This window comes from Leopardus geoffroyi, chromosome D1, assembly GCF_018350155.1.
Source record: "Leopardus geoffroyi isolate Oge1 chromosome D1, O.geoffroyi_Oge1_pat1.0, whole genome shotgun sequence".
NCBI classification, from domain to species: domain Eukaryota; kingdom Metazoa; phylum Chordata; class Mammalia; order Carnivora; family Felidae; genus Leopardus; species Leopardus geoffroyi.
The window spans coordinates 59,317,606-59,332,955 of record NC_059329.1 but is presented as its reverse complement, the minus strand read 5'-3'; the positions used below and the strand labels follow the sequence as shown (position 1 = coordinate 59,332,955).

The window sequence follows — 15,350 nt, the reverse complement described above, 5'->3', positions numbered from 1 at the left end:
TTTTAATATTTCAGTAACACATGTCTGATTATTTCCTTTGGCCAAATTCATTGGAGATGAAGTCCTAGGTCAAAAGCTTAAACCTTTTTAAGGGTTTTGATAAATATCACCAAACTGAATTTCAGAAAGACTGTACCAATTTTTATTTTTACTAGCAAAGGAAAAAGAGAGTAACTGTTGGGCCTTCCTTTCTCCAAAATAGGGTGTTTACCGGGGCGCCTGGGTGGCTCAGTCGGTTAAGCGTCCGACTTCAGCTCAGGTCACGATCTCGCGGTCCGTGAGTTCGAGCCCCGCGTCGGGCTCTGGGCTGATGGCTCAGAGCCTGGAGCCTGCTTCCAATTCTGCCCCTCCCCTGTTCATGCTCTGTCTCTCTCTGTCTCAAAAATAAATAAACACTAAAAAAATTTTTTTTTCAAAATAGGGTGTTTATTTTTCTTCATCACGTGTCAATCTGGTAAAGAGAAATGGAATCACACTGCCGTTTCAACTGAATTTCTTTGATTACTAATGAGGTTGGACTTAAAAGAATATGTTTAGGGGGCACCTGGGTGGTTCAGTTGGTTGAGTGTCTGACTTCAGCTCAGGTCACGATCTTGTGGTTCATGGGATTAAGCCCCATGTCAGGCTCTGTGCTGACAGCTCAGAGCCTGGAGCCTGCTTCAGATCTGTGTCTTCCTCTCTCTCTCTGCCCTTCCCCTGTTCGCCCTCTGTCTCTCTCTCGCAAAAATAAACATTAAAAAAAAAAATGTTTAGTAGTTAGTTATGTTTCTTTTTTAATGAATCACAACAGTTGATTTTATTTTCATAATGTCCTTTGACCATTTTTCTCTTAGTATGTTAATCTTTTGCTTACTGGCCTTCAGAACTGTTAATGCTTTTGAAGGCATAAGTGGTAAACAATTCAAAAACTTACTCTAATTATTATAACTATTAAAAAGTCAAACAGTAGTTTTAGTTTTTCTCTTCTTTGTTAGATTTTCAGTATCTGTAACCATCAGTGTTGAGGGTTTTCCCTGTACTAACTGGCTTGAATTTCATTACCTTCAACAGGCAAACAACCTGGCTCAATTACTTGCTGCATAAATGATCGAATTTTAGTAATTCCCATGTCCACAGACACATACTCCTCACAGATCAAAGAACCAGAAGCCATCTCCCATGTAGCTGAGGTGCTTCTACAACTGATCTAGCATGGTCAGGTTGAATCTCAGGTGTCTATTCACCTTACCTACAAGGATCTTAAGAAGTACCTTTCACAGGTAATCCTTGTAGGATATGGATTATAATTCCAAAGAGAAATGAGAAGGGTCCGTAAGCAGCTAAAATCCACATCTAAAACTCAGATACTGAGTTCATAGCAGAATCTCTCAGGTTCTCACTTGGAGACATATTTGTTCTTAGCTTACACATAAGTGGGATGAGACTGTTTCCCTCCCAGAAGATTAAAAGCCAAAGGGTACAAAAAGGCTGTTATACATAGGCAAATCAATTGACGGCAGTGAGAAAAAATACTTGCTAGAAAGGTAGTATGATATAGAGGTTAAGAACACTGGCTTTAAGAGGTGCCTGGATGGCTCAGTTGGTTAAGCATCCGAGTCCTGATTTCAGCTCAGGTCATGGGCTCACAGTTCATGGGATCAAGCCCCGTGTTGGGCTCTGTATCAACAGCAGGGCATCTGCTTGGGATTCTCTCTCTCCCTTTTTCTCTTTGCCCCTCCCCTGCTCACTTGTGCTCTCAAAATAAATAAACTTAAAAAAAAAAAAAAAAAAAAGAATATGGCTTTAAAATCTGGGACAATCTGGGTTGCCTGGGTGACTCAGTCAGTTAAGCATCCAACTTCGGCTCAGGTCATAATCATGCAGTTCGTGAGTTTGAGGCCCGTGTCGGGCTCTGTGCTAACAGCTCAGAGCCTGGAGCTTGCCTCAGATTCTGTGTCTCCCTCTCTCTCTGCCCCTCCCCTGCTCTCACTCTCTGTCTCTCTCTGTCTCTCTCTCAAAAATAAATAAACATTTAAAAATAAATAAAATAAAAATAAAAAAATAAAATAAAAATAAATAAAATAAAATCTGGGACAATCTGAGCATCAACATGAATAATGACAGTAATGGATTACAACCCATTGAGTAAAATAAGATTCCATAATTCCATACTGAAAACAAGTTAATGGAGAGAAAGGAAAGCTCTTCCTTACTGTAGAATGACAACTAATAAATGTAGAAGGTATGATGAAATTAGAACATCATCATTTTGCAATCTCATAATTATCAAGGATAATAAGAGCATCTGGCTTATATGGCTGTGTTAACGCATGTAAAGTGCTTAGAACACCATCTGACATACAATAAGTGCTCAACAAACATTGGTTATTATTATTACTATGTACCTGACTCTGTGGTTGGGCTGTGGGGAAGTCAAAAGAAATGTGAATTAAGACACTTAAATTAGGAAGACAGAATGATATTTTATAAAAAGCACAGAGAGACCTGGGTTTAAATTAAAGCTCTGTCATTTACTGCCTGTGACCTTGGACAAGTTACTTCACCTCTGAGACTCCATTTCCTTACCAGAATAATGGAGATAATGACGCCTCCTTTTCAGGTTATGAGAAAGTATGTGAAACTTTGTGGCACATGGCACATAGAAGGAGCTCCACAAATACGAGCTCTCTTCCCTTTCTCCATATAATCTTAGTGATAACAACATGAATCTGGGCCACAGTGGGCACATATACCTGACCACCCTTCCCCCAGGACTCATGCCGGCACAGCCCTGTGTTAAGAAGGCAGCTCTTCTATATTCTGCACAAGTCAGCTTGTTATAAAATCCAAGTGAGAAAGGTTTGTCGATCTAAACTCAAAGGGACATAATTTGGTTAATCCTCAGATGCTGTATCCAATCACCATTCAATCACAACCCCTCCCATGGCAGGCTGTCCCTCCAGGCAGCTGGTGTCACTAACTGTGCTAACCTGGGCCTCTCCAGGTTCGTGAGTATTGATTCCGTCTGTCCAATTTGTAGGCTGCAAGACGTGTCCAAGCAACCAAGTATGCCGCCCTTGGCCCTGGAGGGCAGACAGTGGTCTGGTAGGATGGAGAGAAGACAGTGACTAGGCTCGGCCCTCAGGCAGCTAACCCAATCAAAGGGAATGGGCAATTCACTTCACAAACTTGGAGGCCAAAGAGGGTAAGCAACCAAGCTAGTGACTCATTCTGCAACCTCAGAGAAAATTTCCCTCACTTTTAATAAAACTCAAAAGGCAGCAGCCCTACTATGGGGTATTGCTAGGACTAAAGGAACTGTGGCTGCTTAGTGGCCAAGAATGGCACCAAACACCTTGCCAGATGGCTAGGAAGCTTTTTGTCCAAGGGCCATTTACGTACTTAGAAAGCATCTAATCCAGAGCTTCACGGGGATCAAACCCCTCTTGGAGAAGCCAGCCCAGATCAGGCCAGAGGGCTACATGACTATGCTCAGCTTTGGTAATCAAAGCTAGCTCTGATGACCAAAAGAAGTGTCCAGACCTGTGGGCTACAGCAGGACAAAAACAGGCTAGCCAAGTTAGAGAAAGCTATGGCAAAGCTGGTAAGAACAGACTTAGCAGTTGGCCATGCCCAGCAAGTATCAAAACGTTCAGAGTCAAACTAGAACCAAGGGCCAGAGACTAGGCAGCACTGATATGCGGTAGAGAGTCAAAAGCCAGGTCAGATGTTAAGGGCTAGGAGCTAAAGGAGAACAGTAGGCCACAAACCAAGTAAGCAGCCAGAAACTAAGGAATATCCAGGTACCAGAGGTCAAGGCAAGGCAAAAGAAGCAGAAACCAGAAGCAGCAGTAAGACTTTGGAAATGAAGTGATTTCTGTCTCTTTGATGCTTTTTGCTGAAGCAGAAACAAATCCCCAGGTTCAGAACTGTATCGGGGAGAAGGTGACTTACATGGGGAGAAGGTGAGTTGGCCCATCTGGCTGACAAGAGGAGTACAAGGTCAGGAGTAAAATGAGAATCTGATGGCACAAAGGGAAGCAGACACTGCTATCTGAGGTGATCCCTCAAAGGACAACTGCAGCCTCCCTCTGTTCTCGTGCCAGCATACTAGGTGCCATTTTGTACGTCTGGGTTTAGATATTACTGCCTTAAATTTGGATAGCTGGTACCAAACAGACTTTGGTGTATGGGCTAGGCCTTCGTGGTCTTAACATCTGGATTAAAGGGGGCAGAGTAAGTCATTCCATGCACTTAACGTTTTTCTACAACAGGAAACATTTCTACTCAAAGGATCTATGTCAACTACTCTTCAAGTTCTCCATAGGCAAAGACTTAAGAATATCAGCAATTCTCCAAGCCAGCTCAGGATTTGGTCTCTGGTGGTCTGTGGAAAGATATGCCTACCAATGTGAGGATTAGTCTCAAAGGCTAGAGAGAATTTCCAGACTCTCTTTCCCTAATTTCAAGATTCAGAGGATGTGTACAGCCCAAGAGGACAGGAGTTTGTCCTTTAATGACCTGGCTCTAGCAGCAGTACTTCCTTCCTGTGTGCCCATCAGGATCTGTTCTGTTCTTATCTCTGCCCAGTACTCACCAAAAAGGCAGGGTCTTGTGAATACTGAAGGTGAAGGAAGTGAGGGTAAACGCTGATCCTAGGCTGAGAGCTATTTTTTTCTCTGCCTTGTTTCTACTGCCTGCTAGTACAAATATCTATTTTCTTAAGGGTACAGAATGGCTAAGTAGGAGGAAGGTAGTAGTCTAATCGTAAGAGCTAACATTTGTGTATACTTCCCATATGACACACACTGTTTTAAACACTTTATATATAATAACACATTCAATTTTTACAGCAACACAATGAGGCATGTTATGCATTAAGAAAACTGAGGCACTGCATGGTTAAGTAACGTGTCCAAGGTATCATTCAGCTGTAAGGAGTGGAGGTGGAATTCAAACCAGGGCAGTGTGGCTACAAAGTCCATGTCCTTATCCCTCTGCCATGTTGCCCCTCACGCTCCTATACTGACTCCCAAGAGCTAACAATCTGTGGGAACGCTGTGCCTCAAGTCAGGTTTTAGCAGCAAAGCTAGGATCAGAAAGTCCAACAGAAAGATGGGGCAAGGGTATGAACAGTGAATTCCCAGAGGAAGAAACAAACAAAAAAGATTATCATTAAGTATATGAAAAGATCCTCAAACTTATGTTATTAGAGACATGCAAATTAAAACAATGAAATATCACTTTAAATCCAACATATTGGCAAAAGTGAGAAAGCTAAAAAATGCCAAGTGTTGGAGAGGACATGGGGTTCTGGGACTGTTCACGTACTGTCAGGATAGACTGGTGCAGCCACTCTAGAAGCCAAGCTTGTAACACTTTGTCAAATTAAAGTACCTTACTCTATGACCCAGCACTTCTCTTGAATATATATATCCCAGAGCAATTCTTACACAGATCCATAAAAGGCAACATGGAAGATGTTCATCCCAGCATTTTGTGACAGTGGGGAGTTGCAGGCAATCAAGTATCCATCACTGGGGAATGAGTTAAGTTCAGTGTGGTAGAGACACACTATCTGATATAGCAGTTAGAAGCAACAGACTAGATATACATTCAACAACACCAACATGATCTTTTAGAAGGGTTGATTCCCTAGCCCCTTCTATTAATCATTAACTGAACTTAACCACTTGTTCCAAAAGTTTATTCCTTTAGGAAGTCTCTCAACTGCAGAACTTCTAATTCCTATGATGATCTGGTAGATCTTGGGGACTAATGGGTTAAAGACCCAGAGAAAACAATGAATTCTCTGAAGTACACCAAAGACCGTCAAATGTGCCACGACTTCTGCTGGGAGTGCCCCCCCTCTCCTTCAACTGGTTAGTGCTCATCACTTTCAGGGCTCTTCGGTGATAAGGTCACCAATTCACCGAGTCTTGTCTGACCTCCAGCCTGGATCCATGCCCTTCTTATTTGTCTACAGAATGCAACACCCACACCCACGGGTAGGTGACCCTGATCATATTGTACCATGATTGCCTATTTACTCGTATTTACCTTTCCTGCTAGACCATGAGGCATGGAGACCATGTCTCCACCTTCCTTCCCAGCTCCTTGCCCAGTGCCTGGGTCAAAGTGGTCAGTAGATGCTTTCTGAATAAGTGCATGAATAAATGATGAATAAATAAAATTATTATTTTCTCCATAAGTTTATTTATTTTGAGAGAGAGAGAAAACAAGCTGAGGAGGGGCAGAGAGAAAGGGGGACAGAGGATCTGAAGCAGGCTCTGTGCTGACAGCAGAGAGCCTGATACAAGGCTCGAACTCACAAACTAGGAGATCATGACCTGAGCCGAAGTTGGATGCTTAACCTACTGAGCCACCCAGGCACTCCAATCATTATTTTATTTGATGGGAAATGGAGAATGGTAGATGGCAACTGTCTCAGCCCTGCCTACCCATCTCCTATCTGAGGTTCCAAACTAGGCCACAGGTGGTTTAGCCGTGGAAAACCTTCATCTTCCTCTCCTGAGCATGAGGCCTTTCCTGCCTTCCACCAGGCAGTTCCCAGACAAAGGTGAGGAAATGAATAGGAGAGGGGTCCCTAACTGGAAGCTCCTGGGACTCATGAAACTCCCTTTGGAACCACAGCCCCCAAGAGGCACATTTTAATTTGCTGGTCAGATTATAATTAGATTAGAGGTGGGAGCTCATGTAGGAAGGTTGGCTCACACCGACCTTGATGAGCTCCTGCTTTCAGGACAGTGGGGTGTCACAATGCATGGAAGATAGTTACATCGATCGATGTTAAGGCTTTCTGCTCTCAGTGGCCGGAGGGGCTTGGGGTTGCCACATTGTTTAGGAAAAAGCAAGGAAACCTGTGGTGTGGGCCGAGGCCTATGCTGGGCAGGCACGTGTCAAAGACAGCTGGTGAGCAGCTGGAGTTGGTGAAGCAAGAAGGGCAGTGATCCCAGCTCCAGGTCGTCCCCACACAATGTTGAGCTTCAGGAGAAGCTCCTCCAACTCCTCCTCCCCTCTACCCGCCCCCCTACATCCAAAGCATAGGGTCACTGTGATGAGTGTCACGGGTCCCAAGGAGAAGACAAAGAGTTGACCTATTCTCAACCCAGTGCACACCTCGATGAAGGGAGGAAGCAAAGAGGTCAGAGTTCAGGAGGTTTGCTGGAAAGTCAAATGAGCTGTGGCTCATTCAGCCTACTGGCTGGTCTATGAGCTGGTCAGGAAAGCAGGGTGGCCTGACCAAAGGCACCGGCATGTGTTAAATCTAAAGGTCCTTTGGCATGGGGGCATGAAATGGGAGTGGAGAGGGTGAGGAAAGCAGTTTTCTTTTTAAAGCAGGTTCCTTAGGCCAAAGCATAAGAGACTCTTAAAAACTGAGAACAAACTGAGGGTTCATGGCGGGTGGGAGGGAGGGGAGGATAGGTGATGGGTATTGAAGAGGGCATCTTTTGGGATGAGCATTGGGTGTTGTATGGAAACCAATTTGACAATAAATTTCATATATTAAAAAAATAAATTAATTTTAAAAAATGAAAAGTTAAAAAAATAGTAATGATAAAGCAGGTTCCTTAGGAAACAAACTAAGGATCAGGTAGGAGGCAAAGTACCTGTATAGAAAATGTGCCCCAATTTTCTCAAAAGAGGATAATAATCTTTTGTTTACTTCCCTCAAAAGGTAAAAGTCAATAATCATAGTAACAGCAGCCATAGTGTGATAAGCACTTTACATTCACTATTTCAGCTCCATATAACCACTTGCAATGAGGTACTAGTCCCATTTTATAAGTGAATAAACTGAGGCTCAGCAAAATAATGTGAATTGCCAAAGTATACACATTAATTAAGCATAGGAACCAAGATTCAAATCTAGGTCTGTGTAAGGCCAAACCTAGTACATATTCCACTAAACTACACTGGTTCTCACTCATCCAACTATCCATCCATTAGTGTGTCTTACTATCCCATAATTACTGAGCCCCTACTGTGTACCAGGGACAGTGACATTTTCAGATGGTGTAGTAAAGCAGGTCATAGCAGCCAGCTGGGTTAAAAGGGAGTCTCATTCAGATGGACAGGGTCAAAATCAGTGGTGAGATCATTTGGGGCAAGGCTCAAGGAAGACATGGCACATTAAGGAGAGGGGCAAGGAATCAAGACCACCATCACAGGGTTTCCAACACAATCTCGATTTCACATCCTTAGCCTAGTTTCAAATGTAATTCCCTATCGTTCATATCTTTCAATCTGTGCTCTATAATATATGGTTGTCAAACCTATGGGCTAATGTGGTCAAGCTCTGATGGTAGGGATTTCACCACAGTATGGGCCTGATTAGGCTCTCTCTAGGCAAATGATCTATAAGAGCACGCTGGGGCTGGTATTTTTCTTCAACTCTGGATGAAAATAACAACAAGAAAACAAAAAATATTAATAACACAAGCAGATATCTATGCACTAAATAGTCTTATGTGCATCTTATGTGGAGATTAAATCTTCATAATTACCATTGCTGAGGTAGGTGCCATTATTATTCGCATTTTGCCGAAGCGAAAACAGAGCTAGTTAAGAGATACAGCTAGGTTTTAAACTCAGGCAGTCTCCTTCCAGAGCTCTTGTTCCTCACCACTGTCATACATAACTGGACTGTGTACTCCCCAAAGCAGGGACTGTGCTTGACCATCTGTTTCTCACACATAAGACCCAGTACAGACCAGTAAATATTTGTTGAATCAATTCACTTCTGGGGCCTTAACACTGCACTGCTGATACACTGAGTTTTTAGTCAGCTCCTGGGCTTTATTTGCTAGTATTGCTAAGTTGGGACTTCCTCACCCTGCATTTTATGGTTGGTTTTTGGTTTTTTAATTGTAGACTTAAACACTCATCCCTATTAATGTTTATCACCACAGATTTAACCATTGTTCTAACCCACTGAGTTCTTTTTTCATGTCCATGATTCTTTCACCTAACATATTAGCTCTCTCTCTAAGCTTCATTTAATCTGCCAATTGGGTTGGCACTTATCCATGGTCTCAATAGAATCACTGATGTTAACTACTGAAAAGGACGAGGCCCTGTGGCTCACCACTTGAGTCTGCTCTCCAGTCTCCAATCATATATACACAACATATGAAATAGGTCATTCACCATTTATTAGTCTGTCTGAACTATTCTCCACATCATACTTTATTCATGCGAAATGTCACGAGAGACAAATACCTTGCTGAAACCCACACACACCTACTATACTACTTGTATACTCCTGACCCACTAGCCTGCAGCCTTATTTAAATAAGCAGCTCACCTCTTTCCACCATCTTGGACCCCTGGACCCTGTGGAGGCCTGCTGGGAACAGGACTCTTAAAACAACAAATATGTCTGTTAGGCTGTGGTCCAAGGCCATTTTTGTTGGCTATAAGTGAGGTCTTTGGAACCAGAGGGAACACACAGCTCTTCTTAAAACTGAAGATGTTTATGCTCTAGATAAAACTGAATTCTATCTAGGCAAGAGATATGCGTATATGTACAAAGCAAAGAACAACACAGTGACTCCTGGTGGCAAACCGAACAAAACCAGAGCAATCTGGAGAAAAGTAACTTGTGCTTGTGGAACCACTGGCATGGTTCATGCCAAATTTTGAAGTAATCTTCCTGCTAAAGCCTCTGGCCACAGAATCCGTGGGATATTGTACCCCTCAAGGATTTAAACTTAATGAAAAGTAAATAAAGGTATAGTTTGTTCTCTCAGATAGATAGGTAGGCAGATAGGTAGAATGAAAGGAAGGAAGGAAGGAAGGAAGGAAGGAAGGAAGGAAGGAAGGAAGGAAGGAAGAGCGAGCCCATGGCAGAGAGTGGATCTGATGTCTTTAAAGAAAAGATGTGGGAGTGAACCATATCACAGTCCTTAGAAGTTGAACATCCTTCCCAATGTATCCTTCCCCATGACCAGGATGAGCACTGGATGCTCTCCTTGTTGGTCCCAACTGAAACTCTCCAGGAGATCACTGAACACAGAACCCCCGAACAAGATATAGTGTTAGAGAAGGGGGGTTATCCTGAGATTGTTATCTTAGGCAAATGAGCTGGCACTGCTTTCCAGGGACCACTGTCTTGGGTTGCCTGAGGTCAAGGCATGCATCTGCCAAACTAGAATCGGTGCATGCTGGAATTGGAATATCATTACTATGAAACAGGATTATCTTGAGCAATGATTCCAAATGGGATTAGAAATGACTCTGTTACTCAGACATAATCGGCCACAGCAGCAGCAGTGGGAGAAACATCAAACTCGGCACACTTTTCTGGGGACATGATGCTGGCATTCCGGGCACCTGGCCAGCATTCTCACCCACCCTTTCTTGCTGGGAAATACTGAGCACTGTCCAGCATCGGGCAAGTGGCCACCTGGGACAAGAGCCAGTCCCATATCAAAGTGTCCTGCTCTGGGGTCTCATGTTCTAGGTCCAGCTTCTAGGATGAAAAGGAGTGGAAAAAGAATCTCCAAAGCCTACTACTTCTGAGTCACCTAAAGGTATTGGTGAGAGACAAGTAATACCCTACATTCAAAGACAGGCTTACCTGTAGACCATTCACTAATGTCTTCCTGGAGTGACCAATAATCAACAACAAGAATAATAAGGCACCACTACTACCACTAACCAAAGTAACAAACCCTTATCAAGTGCTTACAATATGGTAGGCATTGTTCTAACACTACATATATTTACATATTTAAACCTCAAAACAACGTTTTGTGGTAGATCTACTTATTATCCCCATTTTATAGTAGATGTGAAGAAACAATCACAGATAAGTGAAAGAACTTGCCGAGGTACATAACTAATAAGAGAAAGAATGTGGTTGAACCCAGGTAATCCGGCTCTAGAGCTACAGCTGTACCAATGCTAGACTACCAAAGACTGAGAGAATCATGGCCTGTGTTGGATAAGGCCTTTCCTTCGCATTCTCTGGTCTCTAGCCTCTGCTAGATCCTCCAACAAGATCTGGCACAGTCCTACTTTCTCACCTTTGTGAACCTATGCTCACCACAGTCCTTCTCTCAGAAATGCTGTCTTTCTAGCCCCCACCTCTATCAATCAAAATCCTGTCCAACTTTCAAGGCCCACCTCGTATGAAAGGCTTCCCTTAATGATGTTGCCTCTACATGGCATGATCTACACCTAGCACTATAGGTGATCTTCTCTGAGGCACTGACCACATTCTGCCTCATTCTACAGTTAAAGTGGGACTTGTTTATCCCTTTACTGCCAGATTTTTAAGATATTTTTATTTTTAAGTAATCTCTCTACCCAACATGGGCCTTGAACTTACAACCCCAAGATCAAGAGTTGCATGCTCTACTGATTAAGTCAGTCAGGCACCCCCCCCAATTGTCAGCTTTTTGAGAAATGGAGAATGTTTTGTCTGTTTTTAGACTTCTCATAATCATCGAGCACATCATCAAGAAACCCTAATTGAGCTGACTTCACTCTAGTCCCAGCACCCCTTAGGCCAACCCATAGCCTTGCTCCCCACCATCTCCCTCCACAGGCAGCATACTCCAGTGGAAAAAATGAGAATCTGTGGTTCAAAGACACCTGGCTTCAAATCCTGGTTCCCTCTTTCACTTATTAGACAACCCTGGGTATCCCTGAGCTTCACTTTCCCTGTCTGCAAAATAGGGATAATAATCCTTCCCTATTAGGATTGCAGTGAGGATTAGAGACAACCTGAGAAGTGCCTGACATAGGCTTGGCATACAGAAGGCACTCAATCACAACCATAGCCGTGATCACCACTACAGTCAGAAGATCAGCTAGCACAGCACAGGCAATAAGCAGCCAGGCCAAGAACAGGATGGGGACCCTGCGAAGAGGCTGCAGAACTCTGAGGCAGGATAGACCTCTACATGGTTGGGCCCCCGAAGGACCTGCACTGAAGCACAGGTGCAAGGGTGCTCTACCAGCACTGCCTCTGGCCAGCCAACAAGGAAGGAGAGCCACTCAGGGAAGCTGCCCCTGGTCCAGCTCCAGGAGCAGCATCACTCTAAGAACACCTGTGCAGTGGCTGACCCCATAAAGAAAGGCCTGCACAGCCAGGAATCTCAATTGAGCTACTGGTTTCTTAAAGACAGGTTTTAATGCCCACCCACCATCTCAGTAAGGTGGAGGGAAAATAAGCAAATGCTAAAAATAAATGACTGCTATGAGAGGAAATTAAATGGTCTTCAGCCAAGGATGGCGGCATTTTAAAATTAACAAAGCCCAGGTACCACATCCAGGAAGGCCTTGGCAAATGCGTGTTATCTACTCATTAGATCAGCTCCTCAGGGACCCCGGCCAAGCAGGGAAGGCAGTGCCGGGAAGCAGTCCTTCCGATGCTTATGAAATGCACTCCGGGAGAAAAAGCAGAGGAGGGAGGGAGACTCTTGTGGGGAATTTCAAACAGTTTTGCTGGAGCTCTGCTTCATAACCTCACCTTCTCTGAGGCAGGGGCTTTCAGAGTAACCATCAAGCCCAAGTGGACTTATCTGAATCTCCCCCCCACCATCCCACTCTTGGTTCCTGAGGCACAACAGCCACACTATCTAGGTGGTCTCACTGCCTGGCAGTCCAGGGACAAGGAGTCTGAGGATCACGTGGGATGGAAAACAAGCTCCCAGTCCTGTATCCTGTACTTTTTTCTTACTATAAAGAATCATAGGATACTTTGTGAATTTACATAAGCTCCCTGTGTATCGCTTGTAAATGAATTTGTCGTTGTTCATCAGGAATTACACTTTATGACGTCACAAATCATGTGAAGTCACAAACCTTTATTCTCTAGTAACAATTAGAGTATACACGTGAAATACCATCAACAATAGAAAATCTAAACATTCCAGGTGACCAGGAACTATACGAATTCATTTTGACATGACAAACAAATTCTCAGTGTGCCACCAGTCACAATTAATAATGAAAATTAGACAGGGATGATGGCTTTTTAAAATTTTTTTTTAAATGTTTATTCACCTTTGAGACGGAGAGAGAGAGAAAGAGACAGAGTGTGAGTGGGCGAGGGGCAGAGAGAGAGGGAGACACAGAATCTGAAGCAGGCTCCAGGCTCCGAGCTGTCAGCACAAAGCCCGATGCACAGCTTGAACCCATGAACTGTGAGACCATGACCTAAGCCACAGTCGGACGCTCAGCCAACCGAACCACTCAGGTGCCCCGGGATGATGACTTTTTTAAAAAGTTTTTTTTAAGTCAATTTACTGAAGTATCATTTACTCACAGTAAAATTCACCCTTTTAAGATGTACAATTTGATGAGTTTTGATTGTTCAATCCAGATTTAGAATATTTCCATCACCCAAAAGTTCCTTTGAGCCCTTCCTCCTACTCCTAAACCCTAGCAGCCACTAACCTGATTTCTGTCCCTGCAGTACTGCCTTTTCCAGATCATCCTATAAATGGAATTATATCATAGCTAGTTTTTTGTGTCTGGTTTTAGCTTAGAATAAGGCTTTTAATATTTGTCCCTGTTGTTGCACGTGTAATTTTTTTTTTTTAACTGCAGAATAGTGGTCTGCTGTATGGATGTACCATAATTTGTCCATTCACCAGTTGATAGACATTTGGATGATTTCCAGTTTGGGGCAATTGTGAATAAACTACTATCAATGTCTTTTTGAAGATTTTTGTTTTTGTTTTTAATCTTTTTAAATGTTTATTTAAACATATTTAAAACATATTTACAGAGGAGGGGCAGAGAGAGGGAGACAGAGGATCTGAAGCAGGCTCCACACTGACAGCGCAGAGCTCAATGCGGGGCTCAAACTCACTAACTGCAAGATCATGAACTGAGCCAAAGTCGGATGCTTACCTGACTGAGCCACCCAGACACCCCCAAGATTCATGTTTCTATATCTCACGGACAAAGTTGGTATAAGAGTTGGTTTTGCTGGGCTAGATGGTAATATATGTTTTGCCTTTATGAGAGACTGCCAAAGTGATTTATAGCATAATGCATTCCTATCAGCAATGATGGCAGTTGTTCTGCATCCTTGTCAGCACTTGGTACCGTCAGGTTTTCTAAACTTTAGCTATTCTAGCAGGTATACAGTGGTTTCTCCTTGTGATTTTAACTCACATTTCCCTAAATGATGAATGCTGAGTATCTTTTCATGTGCTTATTTGCCATCCATCTCTTCTTTGGCTAATGTCTGCTCAAATCTTTTGCCCATTTTTTAAAAATTGGGTTGTCTTTTTACTGTTGATTTGTAACACTTCTTTGTATCTTCTGGACACTATTCCTTTTATCAGACATGTGTTTTAAGTCATTAAAAACTATAAGGATCTAAATCATACCGTACTTCCATCACACCGCTATCCCTTGCACGTAAACACTGATGAAGTAAACAGGACAGACTTATACCTTCATTTTACAAATACTTTAGTGACACTGGACAGAGGGCCAAGCAGTAGTTGGTAACTGCTAAAACTCAGGAGACTATTTTTACCTCCACAATAAGCACCTAACCAACACTAGGCTTTAAGGAAAGCTACATCTGGAGAAATGACTGTTCTATAAACAGCTTTTGGCCCCCCAGGCTCTGCACCTCCTAAAGCCCTGTTCTGGTCCACCAGGCTCCTGGAATGGTCAACAGTCGTCACACTCCACTGCTGGCCATTGTCCACTGGGAAAGGTAGGAGGCTCCCAATCCATCCTTCAGTGAAAGAGCAAACAGTGGGGCCTGTGGCTGCTTGGACATCAAAGTTGAGCAAACAGGCCGGGCAGGCCCTGCCTCTCCGCCTACACATCCTGCAAACGCCATGTGAAGGAGCTTCCCTGAGGGGGTCATGACTTTCAGCTTGTCATAGCACACATCAAAGTTCGCACCACACACGAACTGGGTACATGGGTTCGAATCAAGTCGCCCAAGAGCGGATACTCAGCCATTGTATCCAGTTTTAATCCTGTGTTTTCCCAAGTAATTAAGCCTTCTTGCTTATGAACTTGTGACTAAGTAAAGCATCACTGAGAGGTTGTAACATCAAAGTGCCTTCCACCGTCTGTCCATGTTTGGTAAAATTGGATTTCTTTCCCTTCTTAAAGAAAAACTAATTGAATTTAGCTGAAGGCTGGGTATATTTGCACGAGCTGGTGAAGGCTATGCTAAGTCACAGTGATCATCCTGGGACCCTGTGGCTTAGCCTTTAGTTGGGTTGGGTCAAAGTGCAACACAGAATGAGGCACCCAGACTCAGGCTAAACAAGTGCCTGTGGCATGAGGCTTATGAAGGTCTCATTGTGGAAAAGGGGTCAGCCCCCAGGGACTGCTCCTCAAGTCGCTAGTACACCCAA

The 15,350-nt window shown here is 43.4% G+C and overlaps 1 protein-coding gene and 1 pseudogene across 2 annotated transcripts in view; one reads left to right on the top strand and one right to left on the bottom strand.

Moving 5' to 3' along the window:
* Positions 1–15,350, bottom strand: part of CLPB (caseinolytic mitochondrial matrix peptidase chaperone subunit B) — a 141,920-nt gene that overhangs the window by 92,545 nt on the left and 34,025 nt on the right. The window lies entirely within an intron of this gene.
* On the top strand, positions 9,298–9,711 carry LOC123601209 (annotated as a pseudogene).